The sequence below is a fragment of the Psammomys obesus genome, unplaced genomic scaffold, assembly GCF_907164565.1.
Source record: "Psammomys obesus unplaced genomic scaffold, mPsaObe1.curated_primary_1811, whole genome shotgun sequence".
NCBI lineage: Eukaryota > Metazoa > Chordata > Mammalia > Rodentia > Muridae > Psammomys > Psammomys obesus.
The window spans coordinates 17,125,466-17,151,873 of NW_026596117.1; the positions used below are offsets into that span (position 1 = coordinate 17,125,466).

Sequence of the window (26,408 nt, forward strand, 5' to 3'; positions counted from 1 at the left end):
ACTATTACGCAGTTCTGACTGAGATCCAGGGATTGTTTGCCTGGATTACCCTGGTGGACCCGCAAAGCAGAGGCTTCAATGTCGCTATCCCAAGAATCCCTCTGATGCCCACACTAGGAGTGTGGGTGGCAGGGATCTCGTCTGGTTGCTTCTGTGGAGAGTCCCTGGGTCTGGGGCAATCTCTCCCTAGAAGGCTCACTCACTCTCTTGCAGGACCAGTTGGAATGCACAGGGGTTCCCCTTGCTCACTACTCTCAGTTTTGGTCCTGCTGCAGAAGTGCACGGGTAGGGTAACAGTCAGCTCTGTGACACTGTGGCCGCAGGACTCGGTGTCCACCTTTCCTGTGTGCTGCCTCTTTGTTCTTTCCCTCTGCCAGGAGGGGTTATGTTGACTGGTCTCTGGGTGGCACGGAAAAGAGTTAGGTTGAGTGTATTCAATCCCAGATCCCAGGCCCAGATCTCTCTGCCAGAAGCAGCCTAGCTGTAGAATCTATGTTTGCTGATCCCAAGAGAGTACCGGGTAGGGTTGAGTGTCCTCAGATCCAGAGCTTGGGTTTCTCTGCTAGGGGCCGCTGGAGAGAGGGTGCTGTGTCCTTGGCAGGCTGCCTCTCTGTCCTTCCCCTCTGACCTTCTCCTCTGCTAGGGCGAGCTTATGGAGGTGCTCTCAGGGGAGTGCCAGCAGGGGTTGGGGCTTCTCAGTGGGAACCTGAGCCTTGAGCCGGCGGCGTTTCTCTGCCGGGGGGGGGGGGGGGCGGGAGGGGCGGGGGGGAGAACTTGCTGCTAGACCTTATTGCGCTGGACCCAGGATAATCTCAGGACGTGTAGAATGACCACAGTCCCAGATCCTGAGCTATAGTTTGTTTGCTAGGAGCGGCAGGTAGCACTGGAGTTCCGGCACTGTGAAGCAGCTGTGAGCCTCTTTATCCTTCCACTCCACTGCGGCAGGGTTATGGCGGCGTTTGGGGGAGTGCCCGAAAGGATTGGGTTTTCTCAGCCCCGATCTCGGGTTGGGGTACAGACAATGTGGTCTGTGGCAGATTCTGTTGGGCACCTCCTGCCTCCTCCGAAGAGGGAGTAGGGATTTTGAGCTGGGTGCACAGCTGCTATCCGCCCGTGGCGGGAGCTCAGTTGTGATGGCGGCAGGTACCCGCCATGGTCGGAGAGACCTTCCAGGGAAAGACTAGGTGACCCGTGACCAGTCTGGCAACTTTCCTTCCCCGTGGGTTTTTTTTGCGACTGAGACTCGCAGCCTTAGGCCCCCTTGTGCCCACCAATCAGCCTGGGAATTTGATCGTGATAAGCAGGCTTGTGGCACCAGCCCAGAGACCCAAAACCCGCGTTGCCGGGTTCTCTTCCGGGTTCTGGCTGGGCAGCCGAGTGTGGGCCCGACCGCTTCCCATGCTGTGGGAGCCTCCCCTCACCTGGGAAACACAGTCGATCGCTGTTGTTTTAGGGCCCAGAGTTCAGTCTCCTGGTCGCTGCATGGAGTGTGTTGTTCCACTTCTCAGACACGGTGTTCTCCCGGTGCCGCCATCTTGGCCCCTCTAGACTCCTGTCTTATTTACTTAGAGTTTTATCTCAAGGTCTCAGAAATCTCTTCACAAAGCTTCATCCATGGAACATGTTCTGACACTTATCTAGATTTTTTAAAATTTTTTATTAATTACACTTTATTCATTTTGTATCCCCCCATAAGCCCCTCCCTCCTCCCCTCCCGATCCTACCCTCCCTCCCCTTTCTGCATGCATGCCACTCCCCAAGTCCACTGATAGGGGAGGTTCTCCTCTTCTTTCTGATCTTAGTCTATCAGTTCTCATCAAAAGTGGCTGCATTGTCATTTTCTGTGGCCTGGTAAGGCTGCTCCCCCCTCAGGGGAAACTCCCAGCCTCAGGCACCCATGTGCCCACCAATCAGCTTGGGAAACTGATCGGGACAAGCAGGCTTGCAGCACCAGCCCAGAGACCCAAAGCCCGCATTAGCCGGGTTCTCTTCCGGGTTCTGGCTGGGCACCCGAGAGTGGACCCGACCGATTCCCACGCCGTGGGAGTCTCCCCTCACCTGGGAAACACAATAGCTGTTGTTTTAGGGTCCAGAGTTCAGTCTCCTGGTCGCTGCATGGAGTGTGTTGTCCTGCTTCTCAGACACAGTGTTCTCATGGTGCCGCCATCTTGGTCCCCCCCCATCCATTTAATTTAGATTTTCCAATTTTCTGTTGTACAGGTTTTTGAAGTATGGGCTAATGATTCTTTGGATTTCCTCAGCGTCTGTCATTATGTTCTACTTTTCACTTCTAATTTTATTAATTTGGATACTCTTTCTCTGTCTTTTAATTAGTTTGGGTACGGGTTGATTAATGTTGTTGATTTTCTCAAATAACCAGCTCTTAGTTTTGTCGATTCTTTGTTTCAACTTTATTGATTTCAGTCATGAGGATGATTATTTCCTGCCATCTACTCCTCTTGGGTGGGTTTGCTTCCTTTTGTTCTAGAGCTTTCAGTTGTGCTTTTAAATTGCTACTGTGAGATCGCCCCAATTTCTTTACGAGAATACTTTGTGCTATGAAACTTTCCTCTTAGCACTGCTTTCATTCTGTCCCATAACGTTGGGTGTTCTGTGCCTTCATTTTCACTGAATTCTAGAAAGTCTTTAATTTATTTCTTTATTTCCTCTTTGACCCAGTGATCATTGAGTAGAGAGTTATTCAGTTTCCATGAGTCTGTAGGCATTCTGTTGTTTCTACTGTTAAATCCAGCTTTAATCCATGGTGGTCTGATATGATACAAGGAGTTATTTCAATTTCTTGTATCTGTTGAGGTTTGCTTTGTGAGTATGTGTATGTGGTCAGTTTTGGAGAAGGTTCCATGAGGTGTTGAGAAGGTATATTCTTTTGTGTTTGGATGGATTGTTCTGTAGGTATCTGTTAAGTCCAATTGACTCATATCGTTGGTTAGTTTTGTTATTTCTCTGTAGTTTCTGTCTCAATGATCTGGTCATTGGTGAGAGAGTGGTGTTGAACTTGCCTACTCTTAGTATGTGGTTTTCAATGTGTGATTTAAGCTTTAGTAATATTTCTTTTACAAATGTAAGTGCCTATGCATTTGGGGCACATATGTCCAGAATTGAGATGACATCTTGGTAGATTTTTCCTATGATGAGTATAAAGTATCCTCCTCCATCTCTTTTGTTAATTTCGGTTGAAAGTCAATTTTATTGGATATTAGAATGGATACTCCAGCTCACTGCTTGGGTCCATTTTCTTGGAAAATCTTTTTCTAGCCTTTACTCTGATGTAATGTTATTGTTTGCTTTGTTGATGGGGTTATGTTTCTTGTATGTAGAAGAATGATGGATCCTGTTTTTGTAACCATTCTGTTAGTTTGTTTATTTTTTTAAATTGGTGAATTGAGACCATTGATGTTGAGAGATATTAATGACCAAAGATTCTTACTTCCTGTTATTTTGATGTTGGTGGTTTCAATGTGTGTGTAAGTGTGTGTGTGTGTGTGTGTGTGTGTGTGTGTGTGTGTGTGCTTCCTTTCTTTTGCATTTGCTGGTGTGGAGTTATTTAGTTCCTCTGTTTTCTTGGGTGTAGTTACTCTCTTTGGGAGGGAATTTTCCTTGTAGTATTTTCTCTATGGCTGGATTTGTGGATAGATATTGTTAGAATTTGGTATTGTCTTGGAATATCTTGTTTTCTCCATCTATGGTGATTCAGAGTTTTGTTGGGTATAATAGTCTGGGATGACATCTGTGCTCTCTTAGGGTTTGGAAGAAATCTGTCCAGGCCCTTCTGGCTTATATAGACTCTGATGAGAAGTCAGGTGTAATTCTCATTGGTCTGCTTTTGTAAATTACTTGGCCCTTTTTCTTTGCTGCTTTTACTATTCTTCGATATATTTAGTGTTTTAATTATTATGTGGAGGAAAGATTTTCTTTTTTGGTTCAGGCTTATTGGTGTCCTATATACTTCTTGTATGTTTATAGGCATCTCTTTCTTTAATTTGGGAAAATTTTCTTCTATGATTTTGTTAAAAATGTTTTCTGGTCCTTGAAGTTGGAACTCTTCACCTTCTATTTCTATTATTCATAGGTCAGATCTTTTTATAGTATCCCAGATTTCCTGGATGTTTCATGTCAGAATTTTTTTTTTTTGCTTTAACATTTTATTTAACTGATATATCAATTTTTTCTATACTTTCTTGTATGGAAGATTCTCTCTTCCATCTCTTAGATACTGGTGGTGATGCTTGTACCTGTTGCTCCTGTTCTCTTCCCTAGGTTTTCCATCTCCAGGAATCCTTAAGATAAGACCTAGAGAAGACAGAAGCTCCACAAGGAGAGCAACAGAACAAAAAATTCTGGGCACAGGGGTCTTTTTTGAGACTTATACTCCAACCAAAGACCATTCATAGAGATAACCTAGAACCCCTGCACAGATGTAGACCATGCCAGTTTATTGTCCAAGCGGGTTCCATAGCAATGGGAACAGGAGCTGTCTCTGATATGAAATGATTGGCCTGTTCTTTGACCACATCCCACTGATGGGGGAGTAACCTTACCAGGCCACAGAGGAAGACAATGCAGCCACTCCTGATGAGATCTGATAGACTAGGATGAGAAGGAAGACCTCCCCTATCAATGGACAGGGGGAGGGGCATGGTTGGAGAAGGGGAAGGGAGGGTAGGATTGGGAGGGAAGAAGGGAGGGAGGTACAGGTGGGATACAAAGTGAATAAACTGTAATTAATAAAAAAATAAAAATAAAAAATAAAAAAAAGATTGTGTTTTCTTTATTGCTTCTATTTCCATTTTCAGGTTTTGGACAGTTTTTTCATTTCCTTCACATGTTTAATTGTGTTTTCCTGTATTTTTTTAAAGAGATTTATTCATTTTTTCTTTGAAGGCCTCTACCTGTTTGATTGAATTTTCCTGCATTTTTATAAGAGATTTGTTCATTTTTTTTTTCTTTAAAGGCCTTTATCATCTTCATGAGACAGGATTCATGGTTGCTTTCTTGTTCCTCAGCTGTGTTAAGATACCTGGGCTTGCTTTACTATGATAGTTGAGTTCTGGTCTTGCCATAGTGCCTAGGCTCTTGTCTTCTATCTTCTTATGCTGGCCTTCAGTGATCTGTTTATCTCTGCTCTTCACAGCAGGTCCTCAGGGGCCATCAGCTTTGGAATGCAAGGAAGTGTGAGGTCCACTGGGTGGAGGGTGCAAAGAGCTAGGCATAGCTAACCTCTGTGTTTGTGCAGAGGCCTGGTGAAAGCAAAGGGCTGGTATGTAGAAAATTTACCTGCATTCCCCAGGTGGCTCTTCACTGATATGTTTGCCAGGAGGACAGGGCTGGCTTAGAATAATGTAGTTACTAGCATCTCACCTGGTGGTTCCAGGGGTACCAGCCCCTAATAATGCACACAGGAGCAGTAGATGTGGGGGGGGGTACAAAAGAGACAGGTGGAGTTAACCCCTGCTGTGTTTGCTCAAGGGCCTGGTGCAAGCAGTGGACCAGCGAATGGTCTCCCCTTGCTTACCTGTCTTCTCCTGGTGGCGTCAAAGTGTTGCCAGGGATAGGGGTACTGGGTGGGGAATGAGATGGGCAGGGGACAGAGCAGAGATGTCCAGAGGACAGGACAGGGAACTCACCTGGTGGTCCCTGGTGCACAAGCCTCTTGGAATGCACACAGAGATGAGTAAATGGGTTATGCAGGGAGCCAGAAGTAGCTAACTGCTTACCTGGAGGCCTGTAGCTTGTGAAAATTCACCTGTCTTCCCCGGGTGGCTGCAGAAGGCCTCCTGTCTATCTTCTATCTCTCTAAATCTATATATCTATCATGTATCTGTTTATCTAAACTCAGTCAATCTGTCTGCCTGCCTATCTATCTATCTATCTATCTATCTATCTATCTATCTATCTATCTATCACCTATCATCAGGATTGAATCACTCTCTGGCCATACCTGTTTTGTGTTATCCTCTGGCCATTTTGAATTATGATCCATACCAAAGCAATGTCTTCTCACCTTAAATTGATTCTATGACCTTTCCAGTATTAAAACAATTAAAAATATTAATTGTTTTTATGTTAACTACAGTCAATTTCTGCTGGTTGTTTATACGATCTCTGGCATTACTGGTAAAATATCAAACATCCAATAGTCTTGGTAGCAATGAAAACTTTGAACTACAAACAGAATATCAAGATAGATATCAGATGTTCAAGTAATATTTTTTACAGTGTCTTAGAGGACACTATAATTGTATACTATGCTGCATTCACAAACAGAGCATTTAGACATGGAACTGTCACTCTAGAAGAATTATTATCACAAAAAGGCAGTACAGAAAATTGGTACTGGAAACTGAATTGAATTAAGGTAGAGATTTGGGGTAGCTACAGTGTAATTCCCAAGCACCGTGGATAGACTATGGACCCAGGCATTATCTGTTCCCAAAAGAAATCTCTTCGGATTTTAAATATTATTTGTTGTGTACACAGAGATGAGTAATGCAAGATAGCAGAAAGGACGAGTGCAGGAAGGAACTTGTGAAATACTTCATAGAGGAAGAAGCAGGTTCAAGAGCAGGAATGGCAAAGAATACCTGTGAAAGCCTTGAGAATCTGAGGGTCCTTCCACTATCAGGCGAAGGCAGGAAGACTGCAGTCACCACCCGTCACCAAATACAGTAAGATCATCCTCGGAAGGCACCGGAATCTCAATTTCATTAGACGTGTGCAAGCCAGAGGCTTATGCTTATTTAATAAAAAAAAGTGTGCACCTTGTAGATAAACAGCCAGTCTAAGCTTCTTTCACTGGAGTTGTTTACTGAACAGGCAGGGGCGAGAGAAGCTAGTCCAACAAGGATAAGCAGGGCTGTTCCTGGGTCAGAAGCTTGTTGGAGAAAGTTACACAAAGTGCTTTTTTATTACTGAGATTTGCTTTGATTGTAGCTATGTATAGAGGGTCCAAATTTGATCATTATTATTATTCCAAGAAATTTGATGGAGCGAGTTCCAGAAAAGCATACAAAGTGAGAAAAATAATTCTGATTCCTGGAACTGTTTTGTAAATAGCAATTACAGAAGAGTGTATTTCATCAATATCTGTGTATGAGCGTTGGCCTGCCCCTCTAAGGAATCAGTCTGGGGAGTTTCTCTACTCTATCTGTGCTAGGTCCTGACTGCTGGTAAGGAGCGTTTCTCAAGGAAAGCAGTAATTCAGACACACGAATAACTTGTACCTGATGAATGGAATTCATTAATACCCTCTCCATCTTGTTAGAAATCCAATTCCAGCAAGATTTCCCAAGTTAAATTTCCTTTGGCATAAATTTGTTTCAATAAGCCTCTTGCCATTTATAAATTTAGATGAAATAGACCTTTAAGTAGCCATTAGTATTTGCTTAAACAGTGCATTTCACAGAAGATTATGTGAAAAATAACGAGAAATTCTATTTACTAATATTTCCTTTCAATCATTGGTTGAGCCAATCATAAGGAAATTTCCTCTTAATTTGAGCAGAGCAAATTCAATAGAAGAATTTTAAATGCTCATCAGAACCCTACTTAATTGCTCATTTATGCTCTCAGCTTTTCAGAATCAGCAGATATTTGGTTGAGACACTAAGTGACCGAGTGCTGCTGACACCAGGCCTCCTCTTCATACCTGGGTGTGTTGGACTTTTCCAAGTGTGTGTTTCCTTTCAAACTTTTCTACTCTGACCTTCGACTTTTATTTTATCCATGAGGAAAAATAAACTGTGTGTGTACATCAAAGACATATGAAGGAACTGAACGATTAACTCACGGTGTACACAGTATAGTGTTTTCATAGTCTCACTTCTCCATCGGAAAATCAAATGTTATAAAAGGAAAAGTCTAAGCCAGGAGAATACAGTGATTATTTCATATATTTCATTTGCATCTTGTGTCTTACCCTGCTGTAGGTATTGTCATTCCTAGTAATTTGGCTACATCTTAAATGCAGCTCAATACTGATCATATCAATTAGCTTGAACTTCCTTAAAAGTAATGCAGACTGGGAGGTTTAATCAATAGAAATGTATTGGCTTATAGCTTTTAAGGCTGAAACTTTAAAATCAAAGAACCTCCAAGTTTTTCTCTCCCATGATCTATTTTCTTGGCTTTCAGGTGGCCTCTCCAACCCCTTCCGTCTTCTTCTTTGTCATGTATTTGTTTATTTGTTTGCTTGTTAAAGTGCTGGGACTTAATCCAGGGCTTGATACATGTTAGACACATCTATATTTCTGAACAATATCCTGAGCCTTCCATTTACTCTTTCAAACCAGATTTCGATTACTTGTGTAGCCTGCCCTCAAACTCACTCTGTAGCACAAACTTGTCTTGAGCTTCTGATCCTCCTGCCTTCAGAGTACCTGGAATGAGCCTGAGTCACCAGGATTAGCTCTATAGTTGAGCAAATAGTAAATCCTACTAAGCATTCAGTGTTACAAATTAGTCACATTAGCGTGTGAGTGTGTGTGAGTGTGTTACTTTAAAAAGCATTTTTTTTTGAGAATTTCAAATAAGGTTTTTTGATCATAGACTGCTACATCCATAAATGAATAAATACAGCATTTTTTGATTTTTTTATTTAACTTCTATTAATTACACTTTATTCATTTTGTATCCGCCCATAAGCCCCTCCCTCCTCCCCCCCTGGTCCCACCCTCCCCCCTTTTTGCATGCATGCCCCTCCCCAAGTCCACTGATAGGGGAGGTCCTCCTCTCCTTCTTTCTGATCTTAGTCTATCAGTTCTCATCAGAAGTGGCTGCATTGTCAGGGTTCTAGGTTATCTCCATGAATAGTCCTTGGTTGGAGTATGAGTCTCTGGGAAGTTCCCTGTGTTGAAATTATCTTGTTCTGTTGCTCTCCTTGTGGAGTTCCTGTCCCCTCCAGCTCTTGCTATTTCCCACTTCTTACATAAAATTCCATTCACTCTGCCTGTCACTTGGCCATCAGGCTCAGCATCTGCTTTGACAGTCTGCATGGCAGAGGCTTTCAGATGCCCTCTGTGGCAGGTTCCGAGGTTGTTTCCTGTTTTCTTCTTCTGGCTTTCAGAGGCCCTCTGGCAGGTTCCTAGGTTGTTTCCTGTTTTCTTTTTCTTCTGATGTCTATCCTCTTTGCCTTTCAGGATGGGGACTGAGCATTTTAGTTAAGGTCCTCTCTTTTGCTTAGTTTGTTTGGATGTACAGATTTTAGTGGGTTTATTCTATGTTGTATGTTTATATGAGTGAGTATATACCATGTGTGTCTTTTTGCGTCTGGGACAACTCACTCAGGATGATCCTTTCCAGATCCCACCATTTACCTGCAAATTTCATGATTTCCTTATTTTTCGTTGCTGAGTAATACTCCATTGTATAGATGTACCATAAGACCATAAGCTGTTTTCTTTCTCTGCACAGGACAGGGCTACTTGTGGGTATGGTTGTCTCCATTGCTTGCTGAAGGTTTTGCACATGGGTAGAATCTTACTGGAGGCTCCACTTGTCCACTCTAGTCTCTTCCTTGTGCCCATGTGTCAGGGTGTGAATTGGGGCATCTTGTTGGGTCTTCTTGTGTTCTTTTTTTCTGCATCTTGTTTTTCTTTGCTTGTAAGCAGTCCCATGGATCAAGGACACACTTTGACTACATCTGTGATTATTGCCTTCTGAGATATAGGAACTTTGGACTTCAACAGAGAAATGTTTGAAGAGGGAAAGTATGCAGTACAGTGTATAATATTGTTCATGTCTGGAATGCAAGGACTATCCTTCAATGAAAGAAGACTGTTGTCAACTCAACGTCAATGATGGATATCACCCATTATCCAACTAAATTTCAAATGCTTTCCAAAATAGGCTCAAAGTAACTTTTATAACACTGCTTTGAGGAAATCTCCATAGACTCTGACACATCTACCAGTTCCTTTCCTCATAGCACATAAGTGCAGCACTCCTTCCATAAGCCATAATTCTTGTGACTGGTTTTTCCTGCAGAACTTCAGAGTAGCACTGAACAGATTCTTAAACAAAGACTTGAAAGAGCTGCTTGTTTCTGCTTCATGGTTTCTGCAACATTGGCTACTGCTGGGAAAATTCAAGCTACCTGCTAGAATAAGATGCCACAAAGAGTTCTCTAGGGTACAACAGATATCAGTGAGAAAGACAAATCTATCTTTATAAAAATTTGTTCCTATATTGTAAGAAGGAGCCAAACTGAAGCCATTTTGAATAAAGATTCCATTTTAACAGGCGTTAAATAAAGTTTAAGTTCCAAAGACCTCCCTGGATAACTGACACCCTGCTTGGCAGATAGAGACATATATATGGGTAACTGACATCCTGATTGGCAAGTTGAGACATGAATGTAGGCTAGTCGCCTTACCACAGTTAAACTAACCATGGAGAACAGGATAATTGTACCACACAGGGAAATATTCCTAGGGAAGTCCCCTCTTCCTGAGCCCTGATTGGTGGTAAAATGTAACTGTAACTTGTGACGAATGTGTAAGTCTTCAGCCTTCAAAGCTTTGAACCATTCTGGCTGGGGCTGCAGTTCAGCTCCAGAGTCTGTTCTGAGTCTCTGATGAACAGTAGCAGCTTGATTACAATAAACTTTGTTATCTGTGTTGGCCTGGTATCTGAGTTGTGTTGACTTTAAGAAGATCCCATAACAATATACATATATATATATAATATCTTTTATATTATATTATATTTTTGTAATTATAATATAATTACAGAATGTCCATTTCTTCCCTCAACCCTCCCCCATGCACTCTCCTTTACTATCTTTAAAATTTGTGGTTTCTTTTTCCTTAATTTTAGTAATAGATATATGCATCACACACTTTCATTTTAGTCACTGTTTTATTGGTGTGAAGAGACACCATGACAATGGCAACTCTTTTAAAGTAAAGCACTTAGTTGGGGCTTTCTAACACTTGCAGAGGTTCAGTTCATTATCATCATGGTGAAAAACATGCAGGTAGACATGGTACTGGAGAAGGAGCTGAGAGTTCTGTATCTACATCCATAGACATCAGGGGAAAATAAGAGAGCAACTGGCCCTGGCTTCTGCAACTTCAAAGCCAAACCCCTAGTGGCATATTTTCCCCAACAAGAACATACCTCCTAATCCTTCTGATTAGTGTCCCTAATCACCAAGCATTCAAATATATGGGCCTATGGGTCCATTCCTATTCAAATGACACATATACACACACACATATGCATGCACAAAGACATAATAAGTACACATATAACCTTTGCAGGTTGTATTCTGTTACTTGTTTGTATATGTCTTCAGTGCTGATCACTTGGTATTGGATTATTAATTAGCATGTTCCTCCCTGTCAGAGATTATTTCTCTTACCCTCTGTATTCCTTAGTTGTCTGTAGTTCTTTGTCTACGATTTAGGTCTCCTGAACATCCCTCTTTCATGTTATCATGTCTGTTGTTGTGGTTCTTGTTCATATCATGTTCAGGGACCCATGTTGGTGAGAATTCGTGGGTGTAGCTTCTAAAGTTTCTAGGAGACACAGTCTCACAGGAAAAACACTGTTCCATTGGCTCTTCTAATACTTTAATTAAAATATAATTACATCATTTTTCCTTTTCCATTTTCTCTCTCCAGGCTTCCCAAATCCTGCCTACTCCAATTACTTCTATGTTCCCTTTTGATTTGACAGTACCTTTTATTTTTTATTATTATTGTCGTCATATATATGCATATTTTGCACAAATACATAATCATAACCAACTGAGTTCATTTCTACTTCTGAGTTACCTCACTCAGGATGATCTTGTCTAGTTCCTACCTTTTGCCTGCAAATTTCATGATTTCCTTGTTTTTAATTGCTGAGTAGTATTCCATTGTGTAAATGTACCACACTTTCTATATCCATTCCTCCGTTGAGGGACATCTAGGTTGTTTCTAGATTTTGGCTATTATGAATAAAGGTGCTATGAACATGGTTGAGCAAATGTCCTTATTGAATGGTGGAGCCTCATTTGGATATACCCCTAGGAGTGGTATAGCTGGATCTTGAGGAAGCACTATTCCTAATTGTCTGAGAAAGCACCAGATTGATTTCCAAAGTGGTTGTAGAAATTTACATTCCCACCGGCAATGGAGGAGGGTTTCCCTTTCTCCACATCCACTCTAGCATGCATCATCCTTTGAGTTTTTAATCTTAGCCATTCTGAAACGTGGGAGGTGAAATCTCAGGGTCATTTTGATTTGCATCTCTCTGATGGCTAACGACATTGAGCATTTCTTTAAGTGTTTCTCTGCCATTCAATATTCCTCTTTCAAGAATTCTCTGCTTGGCTCTTACCCATTTTTAAAATTGGATTACTTTGCTTGTTGGTGTTTAACTTCTTCATTTCTTTATATATTCTGGATATTAGTTTTCTATCAGATGTAGGGTTGGTGAAGATCTTTTCCCAGTCTGTAAGAGAGCAACTGGTGGTCCTGGCTTCTGAAACTTCAAAGCCAACCCCTTAGTGGCATATTTCCCCCAACAAGAACATACCTCCTAATCCTTCTGATTAGTGTCGTTTTTTTTTTTTTTTCTGATGACTGTCCTTTGCTTTAAAGAATCTTTTCAGTTTTATGAAGTCTTATTTTTTAATTGTTGATTTTAGAGTTTATGCTGTCGGTGTTCTATTCAGGAAGTTGTCTCCTGTGCCATTGAGGTCAAGGCTCTTTTCTACTTTTTCTACTAACAGATTTAGTGTGTCTGGTATTTGATCCACTTGGACTTTACTTTTGTGCAGGATCATTAATATGGGTCTATTTTCATTTTTCTGCACATAGTCATCCAGTTAGACCAGCACCATTTGTTGAAGATGCTGTCTTTTTTTTTCCATTGTATGGTTTTAGCTTCTTTGTCAAAAATTAAGTTTCCATAGGTGTGTGGGTTTATTTCTGGGTCTTTGATTTGATTCCATTGATCCTCCAGTCTGTTTCTATGCCAGTACCATGCCATTTTTATTACTGTTGCTCTATAATACAGCTTATGATCTGGGATGGATATACCTCCAAAAGATCTTTTATTGTATAGAATTGTTTTAGTTATTCTGGGATTTTCGTTTTTCCATATGAAATTGAGAATTGTTCTTTCAATGCCTGTAAAAAAATTGTGTTGGTGTTTTGATGGAAAATGCGTTAAATCTGTAAATTGCTTTTGGTAGGATAGCAATTTTCAAGGAGGACCCTAGGGAAGATGCTTATTCCTCGTTCAGAAGGGTAAACAGGATAGACATCAGAAGTAGGAGAAGACAAGGAATAGGACAGGAGTCTTCCACAGAGGACCTCTGAAAGACTCTACCCATCAGAGTATTGAAGGAGATACTGAGACTCATATAAACTTTGGCAGAGTTCTGGAATCCTTATGGAAGAAGCAGGAGATACAAAGTCCTGTACTGGATAGGAATTCCAAAGGATACCAAAACAGCCAAAAAAGCTGGGTCCAGGAGTTCCTACAGAGACTGATACTCCAACCAAGGACTATGCATGGAGAGGACCTAGAACCTCTGATTCAAGTGGGTTCCCTAGTAAGGGGTAGAAGGGCTCTCTTTGACATGAACTCAGTGGCAGGCTCTCTGATCACCTCCCCCTAGGGGGTACAGCCTTTTCAGGCCACAGAGGAAGATGATGCAGCCAGTCCTGATGAGACCGAATAGGCTAGGGTCAGATGGAAAGAAAGGAGGACCTCCCTTATCAGGGGACTACGGAAAGGACATAAAGGGAGAAGAAGGAGGGTGAATGGGACTGGGAGGAGACAAGGGAGGCAGCTGGGATACAAAGTGAATAAATTGTAATACATAAATACATAAATAAAATTAAAGTAAAAAGAAAATATTTAAGATGTCTGTAGGAAGTTCACTAAGTTTCTGCTACCAGACATGATCTCCATCCTGGTAAGTGGTTCTTGGATCCAATAAGATATAAATTAGTTACCACAAACATGTGAGTGCTACTTACTGCTCCTTTACAGGTCTTTTTCCATGCTGATCATTGCTATGGTTCAGAAGTGTCACAATTGAGTAGATCATTAATTGCTTCTCTCCCTTGGAAACTACTACAGTATTTTCTGGTGCCATGGAAGCTAGAGGGAGGGAGCTCTAGCAGGAGAGAGCTTGAATTATCTCCAGATTGAATGATCTTTGTATTGCGTCCAAGGTTTGGCATGTCTTCAACAACAGGAACTTACCTTCCACTTCTGTGTGACAGCCAAGGGCAAGAGCAAGTCTATATTATTTTGGGAGTCACTTTGATACCTTGGCCAACCATTGAAAAGGAGGTTTCTTGTGCCTGTATTAGGGTTTGTGTTAGTCTATGGTTCTTTTCGGGGAATAGACAAAACTATCTTGATCATATGACTTCTACATTGAACATTGTTGGGCACTCTAACTACAAGAGGCATCTATCTCTTGATACCTCCATCTTAACATCACAACTTCTATATTTATTGTGCGACACTGAACCCCTTTCTCACATTTTATGACCTGAGGATATACCAATGAGATTCATAACACAAGAAAATACTTTTTCAGTAGCTCAGTACACCGAATAAGCAAGATCGTACCCGTGTCTTCTGTTCTTATCCAAGATGTTTTGGTTCAGCCCAGAGGAAATTCTATGCCTCTAATGGTTTAATAAATTAATGTGTGTTTTTTTGTAAAAACTTGTACTTTTACTGTAAATTCTATCTCATATAGTGTAAAATCTATTCACTGGAGGAAACATACATAACATGGTTCTTAAATGTTCTTGAGCCCAAAAGCTTGTTAAGTTGCAGTTGATATTGTCAACATTTCTTCTGTGATTTTAATGAGAAAAAAATTAAAAGCAAACTCTTCTGTATGGCCAGTCATTAATCATTGTAAAGATAGGTGGGAAGCAAATTAACTGATACTATACATCGTTTGCCTCCAGAAGTTAAGTAATCATAAAAGCGCTTCAGAAAAATTTGTTACATACGAACACGTGTTTTTAAGACGTGATGATAATGAAAAATGTTTGAAATAAAAGGTAGGTTTTGTTGTTGTTGAAAATTGGAGCAATATGAGGATTCAAGTTTGCATGCACACCAGCAATTTTCTTTCCTTTGTGACTCTTCTGCAAATGTTGTACAGGCCATGCTGCCAGATTTTCTGTCCTGCCACTCTCCACTCTGGCTCATTTCTCTGTTTTCCTAGAGGACTGATCATCTTTTAAAATTATGTTTTAATTTATCCACTTTACATCTGTATTCCAGCCCTAAACTTCCTTTCCTCCCAGCTCCACCTTCTTCCACCTTTTCCTCTCCTCTTCTCCTCAGAAAAGGGGAGCCCCCCTACCAACCTCCCCTCCTGAGCATATCAAGTCTTATCAGGACTAAACACATCCTTTTTCACTGGGGCCCAAGAAGGCAGCCCAGGAAGGGAAAGTGATCCAAAAGCAGGCAACAGAGTACATGTCATAGACACTCCTCGCTCCTATTGCTAGGGTACCCTTATGAAAACCAAGCTGCCCATCAGCTGCATAGTATGAATGCATGTATGCCCTTTGGTTGGTGGTTCAGTCTCTGTGAGTCCCATGGAACTCAGTTAGTTGGCTCTGTTAGTCTTCTTGTGGAGTTTTTGTCCCCTCTAGGTGGACTTATTTTTTTTTTTTTAACATTTGCAAGTTTTTTTTAAAATCTTTTATTTATTTTTTATTAATTACACTTTATTCATTTTGTATCCCCCCATAAGCCCCTCCCTCCTCCCCTGCCAATCCCACCCTCCCTCCCCTTTCTGCATGCATGCCACTCCCCAAGTCCACTGATAGGGGAGGTCCTCCTCTCCTTCTTTCTGATCTTAGTCTATCAGTTCTCATCAAAAGTGGCTGCATTGTCCTCTACTGTGGCCTGGTAAGGCTGCTCCCCCCCCAGGGGGAAGTGATCAAAGAGCAGGCCAATCAGATTATTTCAGAGGCAGTCCCTCTTCCCATTACTATGTAACCCACTTGGACACTGAACTGCCATGGGCTACACCTGTGCAGGGGTTCCAGGTCATCTCCACAAATAGTCCTTGGTTGGAGTATGAGTCTCTGGGAAGTTCCCTGTGTTCAAATTACCTTGTTCTGTTGCTCTGCTTGTGGAGTTCCCGTTCCCTCCAGCTCTTACTATTTCCCACTTCTTACATAAAATTCCATTCACTCTGCCCATCAGTTGGCCATCAGGCTCAGCATCTGCTTTGACAGTCTATACTGCAGAAGCTTTCAGAGGCCCTCTGTGGCAGGTTTCAAGGTGGTTTCCTGTTTTCTTCTGGCTTTCAGAGGCCCTCTGTAGTGGGTTCCGAGGTTGTTTCCTATTTTCGTTTTCTTCTGATGTCCATCCTCTTTGCCTTTCAGGATGGGGATTGAACATTTTAGTTAGGGTCCTCTCTTTTGCTTAGTTTGTTTAGATGTACAGCTTTTAGTGGGTTTATTCCATATTGTATGTTTATATGAGTGAGTATATACCGTGAGTGTCTTTTTGCTTCTGGGTCAACTCACTCAGGATGATCCTTTCCAGGTCCCACCATTTACCTGCAAATTTCATGATTTCCTTATTTTTCATTGCTGAGTAATACTCCATTGTATAGATGTACCACAATTTCTGCATCCATTCTTCAGTTGAGGGGCATCTGGGTTGTTTCCAGCTTCTGGCTATTACAAATAAAGCTGCTACAAACATGGTTGAACAAATGTCCTTGTTGTGTACTTGCGCCTCTTTTGGGTATATGCCTAGGAGTGGTATGGCTGGATCTTGAGGAAGCGCTATTCCTAGTTGTCTGAGAAAGCGCCAGATTGATTTCCAGAGTGGTTGTACCAGTTTACATTCCCACCAGCAGTGGAGAAGCGTTCCCCTTTCTCCACAACCTCTCCAGCATGTGTTGTCCCTTGAGATTTTCATCTTGGCCATTCTGATGGGTGTAAGGTGAAATCTCAGGGTTGTTTTGATTTGCATTTCCCTAATGGCTAATGAGGTTGAGCATTTCTTTAAGTGCTTCTCTGCCATTCGATATTCCTCTGCAGAGAATTCTCTCTTTAGCTCTGTTCCCCATTTTTTAAGTGGATTACTTGGTTTGTTGCTTTTCAGCTTGCTTAGTTCTTTATATATATTGGATATGAGTCCTCTGTCAGATAGAGGGTTGGTGATGATTCTTTCCCAATCTGTAGGCAGTCGCTTTGTTTTGATGACGGTGTCCTTTGCTTTACAGAAGCTTTTCAATTTCATGAGGTCCCATTTATTGATTGTTGCTCTTAGAGCCTGTGCTGTTGGTGTTCTGTTCAGGAAGTTTTCTCCTGTACCAATGAGTTCTAGGGTATTCCCCACTTTTTTTTCTAGCCGATTTAATGTGTCTGGTTTTATGTTGAGGTCTTTGATCCACTTGGACTTCAGTTTTGTGCAGGGTGATAAGTATGGATCTATTTTCATTTTTCTACATGTAGACATCCAGTTGGACCAGCACCATTTGTTGAAGATGCTATCATTTTTCCATTGTATGGTTTTGGCATCTTTGTCAAAAATCAGGTGTCCGTAAGTGTGTGGGTTTATTTCTGGGTCTTCTGTTCGATTCCATTGATCCACCATTCTGTTTCTATGCCAGTACCATGCAGTTTTTATAACTGTTGCTCTATAGTACAGCTTGAGATCAGGGATGGAGATACCTCCAGAAGATCTTTTATTGTAGAGGATTGTTTTAGCAATTCTCGGTTTCTTGTTATTCCATACAAAGTTGAGAATTTTTCTTTCCAGGTCTGTAAAGAATTGTGTTGGCAATTTGATGGGAATTGCATTAAATCTGTAGATTGCTTTTGGTAAGATGGCCATTTTTACTATGTTAATCCTGCCAAGCCATGAGCATGGGAGATCTTTCCATCTTCTCATATCTTCCTCTAATTCTTTCTTCAGAGACTTGAAATTTTTTTCATACAAGTCTTTGACTTCCTTGGTTAGGGTTACGCCAAGGTACTTTATGTCATTTGTGGCTATTGTGAATGGTGTTGTTTCTCTAATTTCTTTCTCAGCCCTTTTGTCTTTTGTATACAGGAGTGCTACTGATTTTTTTGAGTTAATTTTATATCCGGCCACTTTGCTGAAGGTGTTTATCAGCTGTAGGAGTTCCCTGGTAGAGTTTTTGGGGTCACTCATATATACTATCATATCATCTGCAAATAGTGATAATTTGACTTCTTCCTTTCCCATCTGTATCCCCTTGATCTCCTTCGACTGTCTTATTGCTCTAGCAAGGACTTCCAGCACTATGTTGAAGAGATATGGAGACAGTGGGCAGCCTTGTCTTGTCCCTGATTTCAGTGGGATTGCTTTAAGTTTCTCTCCGTTCAGTTTGATGTTGGCTATAGGCTTGCTGTATATCGCCTTTACTATGTTTAGATATGTGCCTTGTATCCCTGAACTCTCCAGTACTTTAAACATGAATGGATGTTGGATTTTGTCAAATGCTTTTTCAGCATCTAGGGAGATTATCATGTGGTTTTTTTCTTTCAGTTTGTTAATATGGTGGATCACATTGATGGATTTCCGTATATTGAACCACCCCTGCATACCTGGGATGAAGCCTACTTGGTCATAGTGGATAATATCTTTGATGTGTTCTTGGATCCGGTTTGCAAGTATTTTGTTAAGTATTTTTGCATCAATGTTCATAAGGGAGATTGGCCTGAAATTCTCTTTCTTTGTTGAGTCTTTGTGAGGTTTAGGTACCAAGGTGATTGTGGCTTCATTGAATGAGTTTGGTAATGTTCCTTCTGTTTCTATTTTGTGGAATAGTTTGAAGAGAATTGGAGTTAGCTCTTCTTTGAAGGTCTGGTAGAATTCTGCACTGAAGCCATCTGGTCCTGGGCTTTTTTTGGATGGGAGACTTTTGATGACTGCTTCTATTTCTTTGGGGGATATAGGACTATTTAGTTGATTTACCTGGTCCTGATTCAGCTTTGGTGAGTCAAATCGATCAAGAAAATTGTCCATTTCATTTAGATTTTCAAATTTTGTGGCATATAGACTTTTGAAGTAAGTCCTAATGATTGTTTGGATTTCCTCAGTGTCTGTAGTTATGTCCCCCTTTTCATTTCTGATTTTGTTGATTTGGGTGGTGTCTCTCTGCCTTTTAGTTAGCTTGGCTAAGGGTTTGTCTATCTTGTTGATTTTCTCAAAGAACCAGCTCTTGGTTTCATTGATTCTTTGAATTGTTTTATTTGTTTCTAATTGATTGATTTCAGCCCTGAGTTTGATTATTTCCAGCCGTCTACTCCTTTTTGGTGTGTCTGCTTCTTCTTTTTCTAGGGTTTTTAAGTGGGCCATTAAGTAGCTTGAATGAGCTGTCTCGAATTTCTTCTTGAAGGCACTTAGTGCTATGAACTTTCCTCTTAGCACTGCTTTCATTGTGTCCCACAAGTTAGGGTATGTTGTGTCTTCATTTTCATTGAGTTCTAGAAAGGCTTTAATTTCTTTCTTTATTTCTTCCCTGACCCAGCTGTCATTTAGTAACAAGTTGTTCAGTTTCCATGAGTGTGTAGGCTTTTTGCTATTTCTGTTGTTGTTGAAGTCCAGCTTTATTCCATGGTGATCAGACAGGATACAAGGGATTATTTCAGTCTTCTTGTATCTGTTGAGGCTTGCTTTGTGACCAACTATATGGTCTATTTTGGAGAAGGTTCCATGAGGTGCTGAGAAGAAGGTAAATTCTTTTGTGTTTGGGTGTAAAGTTCTGTAGATGTCTGTGAGGTCCATTTGATTCATGACCTCTGTCAGAGATATTGTTTCTTTGTTTAATTTCTGTTTTGTTGACCTGTCCTTTGTTGAGAGTGGGGTGTTGAAGTCTCCCACTATTAATGTGTGGGGATCTATATGTGGTTTAAATTTTATCAATGTTTCTTTTACAAATGTGGGTGCTCTTGTATTTGGGGCATAGATGTTCAGGATTGTGATGTCTTCCTGGTGGAATTTTCCCTTGATGAGTATGAAGTGTCCTTCCTCATCTCTTTTTATTAATTTTGGTTGAAAGTCTATTTTATCAGATATTAGAATGGCTACTCCTGCTTGTTTCTTGGGTCCATTTGCTTGGAAAGTCATCTTCCAACCTTTTACCCTCAGGTAATGTCTATCTTTGTGTCTTAGGTGTGTTTCTTGTATGCAACAGATTGCTGGGTTTTGTTTACGTATCCATTCTGTTAATCTGTGTCTTTTTACTGGAGAGTTGAGTCCATTGATGTTGAGAGAGATTAATGACCAGTGGCTGTTAGATCCTTTGATTTTGATGTTGGCTGTGTTCATAAGTTTGTGTGCTTGGTTGCTTTTTGTTTTGCTGTAGTAAGGTTAATTATTTCCTGTGTTTTCTTGACAGAAGCTAATTTTCTTGGGTTGTATTTTCCCTTCCAGTGTCTTCTGTAATGCTGGATTTGTGTGTAGGTATTGTTGAAATTTGTTTTTGTCATTGAATATCTTGTTTTCTCCGTCTATGAGGACTGAGAGTTTTGCAGGGTATAGTAGCCTGGGTTGACATCTGTGTTCTCTTAGGGTCTGCATGATATCTGTCCAGGCCCTTCTGGCTTTCATAGTTTCTGTTGAAAAGTCAGGTGTGATTCTAATGGGTTTGCCATTATATGTTACTTGGCCTTTTTCCCTTGCAGCTTTTAGTATTTTTTCTTTGTTCTGTATACTTCCTGTTTTGATTATTATGTGGCGGGAGGATTTTCTTTTCTGGTCAAATTTGTTGGGTGTTCTGTAGGCCTCATGTATCCTTATTGGCTTCTCCTTTAACTTGGGGAAATTTTCTTCAATGATTTTGTTGAAAATATTTTCTGGGCCTTGGAGAAGGGAGTCTTCTTTTTCCTCTATTCCTATTATTCTCAAATTTTGTCTTTTCATATTGTCTTGGATTTCTTGGACGGTCTGTGTCAGGAATTTTTTGGATTTAACATTTTCTTTGACAGATACATCGATTTCTTCCATTGTATCTTCTACACCTGAGATTCTTTCTTCCATTTCTTGTATTCTGTTGGTTATGCTTACCTCTGTAGTTCCTGTTTTCTTCCCTAAATTCTTCCTCTCCATTATTTCCTCCATTTGTGTTTTCTTTAATTTTTCTAGTTCTATCTTCAGGTCTTGAGTTGTTTTGTTTACTTCCTTCACCTGTCTGCTTGTATTTTCCTCTTTTTCTTTTAGTTCCTTCAACTCTGTCTCTTTGATTTCTTTCAGTGATTTAATTATTTCTTCTCTGAAGGCCACAAGCTGTTTGGCTGCATCTTCCCGTATTTCTTCACGGATGGCCCTAATTTGCTTGTCTTTATCTTCCTCCATTTCTTTACGGATAGCCATGATCTGTTTGGTTTTATCTTCCTCTAATTCTTTACGTATTTTATTTGTCTCCTCTATTATCCTCTTCATCAACATAGATGTAAGGTCCTCTTCTTGATTTTCTATTATGCTGCATTGTTCAGGGCTGTTCGCCCCTGGATGGCTGGGTTCTGGAGATGCCATATTGCTCTGTCTTTTGTTGGTTGAGCCTTTACGCTGACCTCTACCCATTGGGCTGATTTAGGTTTTGGCTGTTAGTTTCTGTGCTTCCTGGAGTCCTGAGGTAGGGAGTATCCCCTTGGCCGGAAGATGATTTTTCCTGAAGGAGTCCTTCTCTGATTTTTGGTTATGGTCACTGTATGGCCAGTGTTTCTCCGGAGATGCCACTGCTCACCTCAGGTTTATAGCCCTGAGTAGTAGCTGTGGTCTATGTTAGGCAGGGGGGGATCTCCTCTTACCCATAAAATTTCTCAAGACAGCTGCCCCACTGCTGGGTTTCTTGTTTAAATTTAGTGTGCTGCTGCTCACTAAATTTCCATGTACAGTCCTCTTGAAGAAACTGCTGATTCCCTAGCTATGGGGTTTTCTCCCAACAGGGAAACTCAGTCTGTTATCCTGGGGCGCACAGTTCTGTCTGAGAAAGTGGGAGGTGCACTCAGCAAGTCTCTGGGCCAAAGGCTGATTGCTCTGCTCTGGACCTGGAGAATGTGCACCTAGGTTGATTTGGCACCTGGGGGCACTGTTCTGGTCTGGAGGCTGGGTGCCTCACTCTGGACCAGAAGCTGTGTGTCTCTGTCTGGGATGGCGGCTACAGGCACTGCTCTGGTCCAGACGCTGTGGGTGCAGCCCCCCTGAAGGATCAGGGATTCCTACAGTTTTGGCAGTCCAGCCAGGGACAACTGGCCGATCCCTGGCACAGTATCTGAGGGCTGCTGTAATAGCTCTTCGACTCCTGCAGGTCCGAGGATGCAGCTGTGTGTCCCAGTGCCCCAGGGGAACGCAACAATGGCGGCAGAGCACAGCGCTTCTGCCTGCACTAGAGTCTGCGTGAGTCCAGGAAGTGTTTTGGTGCTGGGTGTCCTAAGCGTTAGAGCTGCTGACCCCCTCCGCTGGGGGTTTCCTCCTGCCAGAGACACGCAGTCTGGTGCCCTGTTGCCCTGGTGCCCACAGTTCTATCTGAGGCGGCGAATCACGCGCGCAGGCAGGGCTCTGTGCAGGCAGGCGCCTTTGTCCCTCCCGGCTCTGGGTCCGGGCTGGCTCCTGGGGCACCCGCGGAACCCGAGTCTTTTCCAGGGGATGTCTGGGTAACCTGGGGTCGGTCCCAATTGTTTCCTGCTCCGTGGGGTTATCTCTCGACTGGGAAATCCAGTCTATGGTGTTGTGGGCCCACAGTTCAGTCTGGGACCGTGACCAGATCGCGCTGGCGGGTAGCTCTGGGCTGGCGACCAAGCACCTGGCGGAACGGGGATCTCTTCCGCGGTTTTGCCGGGTGAGTTAAAGCTGATCGAATCCCCCACCGTGGGGTATCCTCTCACCTGAGAAACACAACCACTTGTGTTTTATGGCCGCGAGTTCTGATTGCTGGTCACTGTGCCAATCCTGCTGTGCTGCTCCTCAGAATGAGAGTCCTCCCGGCGCTGCCATCTTGCCCCGCCTGGACTTATAATCTTTACTGTGTCCTATCCTGCCCTTCATTCTCTTTCTCTCCTTTTTCTTTCTTTTATTTGAATTAAAAAAAAACTTTTTATTGGTTCTTTGTGAATTTCACAATATAAAACCCAGTCCCACTTATCTCTCCTCCCCTCAAATTAGTCCTCCACCCTTGCAACCTCCCCCAATATGGAGAAAAACAAAATCTCAAGGAAGCTCTAGTGTGTCACAGCGTCTCACAGTATACTCTCTTGCCTATGCTCTTTTGCTTGCAAATGTTAATTGCAAAGAGCTGTTGGTCTAGTTCAAGGCCTCTGGAACCTCAGTAGGACTCCTTTTGCATACCTGTTGTTTTCTGTGTCATGGAGATCCTGTAATTTTCGATCTGTAGGAACTATCTCTTCATGTACTTCAGTAGTTCATCAGTGGGGCAAATATTGGTGTGGGCCAATTCAGTGCCTTGTATCTGGACCTGAGAGGCATCTGAGCTGTCAAGCCTGCCAGATCTCCAGAACCCGTAAGTTCTCCTCCCCTGTCCAGGCTGGTCCATCCAATGCCACAACCAACAAGAAACAGAGCCAGATCTCCCTCTTCATGCTCTTGGGGCTGCCTCATCCATGTCCATGTCAGCTTTATTGTTCTGCCCCAGTGAGGTACAGGGCCCATTCTCCCAAGTGCTGCAATAGGTGAGGGGCTGGGATGGCTCCCCCACTCTTAACTCATCAGGGCCAACTCTACCCTATTGCCCAGGCAAGGTGAAGGGCCTGTTCTCCTGAGTGTTGCAGCTGGTGAGGGACAGGGACAGCTCTCTAGCTCTCATGACCCCTGATTCAGCTATTCTGTCTGCCACAGGTGATAAGGGACAAGTGGACAACTGTGCCTCATCTCTGCCACAGCACAGTTGACAAGAGGCAAGGCCAACTCTCCCATGCTTATGTTCTTTAGGACAGGCTTATCCATACCCCTTACATACAGGACCAGCTCTGCTTTCTTGACCCCAAAGCCATGTCTGCTGCCTGCTGCAGGTGGCGAGGGGAGAGGAGAGTATCTCCCGCCCATGCCACCATATGGTCACTTAGCAGCAGGGGCAGCTCTTCCACACACATACCTTCAGGGCCGGCTTACTGCAACTCCCACAACTCTGGCCAGCTCTACTGTGCTTTTGGGGTGATGTGTGGTGCCCTACTCTCCCAGTTAGTACAGCTTACTAGGGGCAGGGGCAGCTTTCCTGCTGTCATGCCTTCAGGTTCAGTACTCCCAGCTGAGGGGTGGAGCCAGTTATGCATAGCTCTCAGACATCCACATGTCCCCATTTGGCAGCCCAGACCAGGGTAATGGCCTTTGGTGGTAACGGACTGCTACTACTGTAGGGCCTTGGACCCAGATGTGGCTCCCAATGCCAGCACAGGCTAGGACCTCACCATTGTCCCAGGTGGCATCTCCAGCTCTTACTATCAGCTACTCAACTAACCTTGAGTCTCTATGCCTCTCTTCATTGTGCCCACATTCTTCTGCTTCTCTTTTCCATTTCTCCACCACTTACTTGCTCCTTTGCATGGTGCCCTGGATCTCTGAGTGTCTAGAGTCGTCTCAGGAGTGGAATTGGGAGAGCTTTGCCCATGCATTATGGCACTGGGTAGTGGTCATTTTGGGCATGGTCTGTCCCCGCTGCCAGGCCTGCATGTTTCTGGACTGGTGGTCATCTCAGGCTAGTTCCATGTCCAGGTCTCCTGGCATCAGACTAGTAGTCACCTCCTGCTTGGTGTTTTTCAGGGGATGGTAGGCTACTAATCATTTAGATGCTCACAGGTCAGAACACTGGGCACAGACATAGCCCTTCTCCTCTCTGCCACCCACTGACACACATGTGACACAGCAGCCATACCTGCAACACCCTTGGGGCATACCTTCTTTCAGATGTATAAACCATCACAAGGAATCTGTATGCCCATGTGCCTCATCCACTTGGATTTGGTGCCTAACATCCTCTTGTCTTCCACTTAACAACTGACAACCATAGCTGGACTCTTGACTTTATTCTTTTTTTCAATATTTTTTTCACTTCATAATGAAACCAGGATACTGACATTTATTATTCTCAGTTCTTCTGTTTCTTCCTTTTGTTCGGACATTTTTTTTCTCACTCTAACACAGGTAACTTTTGTTCCTCTGCAGGCCACATGTCAAGGTGTCTTACACTCTCACCACCTAAAGCCTGTTGCTCTTTTGCTTTACCAGACTGCACACAGATTTTGATTAATAGCTGTGCCTGGTTTCGTTTCTTCTTGTTTAGTTTGATGAAATCTGCTAGAAAACTGGAGAATCATTTATTCACACAGAGAAGTTTTGTTTTTAAATCTACAAACGAGAACAGCAAATATATTCCCTAAAGTATTATAAAAATTAAATCTACTGACCACAGAGATTTGTGAAAAATAAATACATAACATGTTTTTAAAAAGTAAAAAAGGGGTTTGAGAATAGGTACCTAATAATACCTTTACATAGAAAAGTGGTTTATTACCATTTGGAGGCTTGCCCTTGTAATTGTATTTTTGTAGAAGTTGAAGTAATACATATGTTATAAAACACATTTTAATAAGAATTTCTTCCTGATGTCTCATTTTAATGATTTCGTATCATCCCTGCTTTTAGACACATCTGATTTATGTCTAACATTCCCTTAGAGATGATGTTTAGATTGCTGTGATAAAACTGTGCCTTTTTGTGAAGAATATTCCTAAAGACAGGATTGAGAAGTTAAAAACAGTGACAGTTTAAAGTTGCTTGCTGGAATTTAACAAGTAGACCTTTTTTTGTCATAGTTTTTTTAATTTTTATTTTTATTAATTACACTTTATTCACTTTGTATCCCCCGGTAAACCTCTCCCTCCTCCACAAGTAGACTTTTTAATTTATTTTTATTTTTTTTACTATTACTTACACTTTATTCATTTTGTATAACCTCATAAGCCCATCTCTCCTCCCCTTCTGATCCCACCCTCCCTCTCCCTTCTTCATGCATGCCCCTCCCTAAGTCCACTGATGGGGGGGTTCCTCTTCTCCTTCCTTCTGATCTTAGTCTATCAGATCATTTCGGGAGTGGCTGCATTGTCATCTTCTATAGCCTGGTAAGGCTGCTTCCCCCTCAAGGGGAGGTGATCAAAGAGCAGGCCAATCAGATTATGTCAGAGGCAGTCCCTCTTCCCATTACTATGTAACCCACTTGGACATTGAACTATCATGTGCTACATCTGTGCAGGGGTTCTAGGTTATCTCCATGAATAGTCCTTGGTTGGAGTATGAGTCTCTGGGGAGTTCCCTGTGTTCAAGTTTTCTGGTTCTGTTGTTCTCCTTGTATGGTTTCTGTCCTCTCCTGCTCTTACTATTTCCCACTTCTTACATAAGATTCCATG

General features: G+C 42.2%; 1 non-coding gene across 1 annotated transcript; it reads right to left on the reverse strand.

Annotated features, from left to right (window-relative positions):
- Window positions 1–24,767: 24,767 nt before the first annotated feature.
- On the reverse strand, window positions 24,768–24,898 carry LOC129692934 (small nucleolar RNA SNORA17). Its single transcript, XR_008722795.1, has one exon. It is a non-coding gene; the product is annotated as a small nucleolar RNA SNORA17 (small nucleolar RNA).
- Between the last annotated feature and the right edge of the window lie 1,510 nt (window positions 24,899–26,408).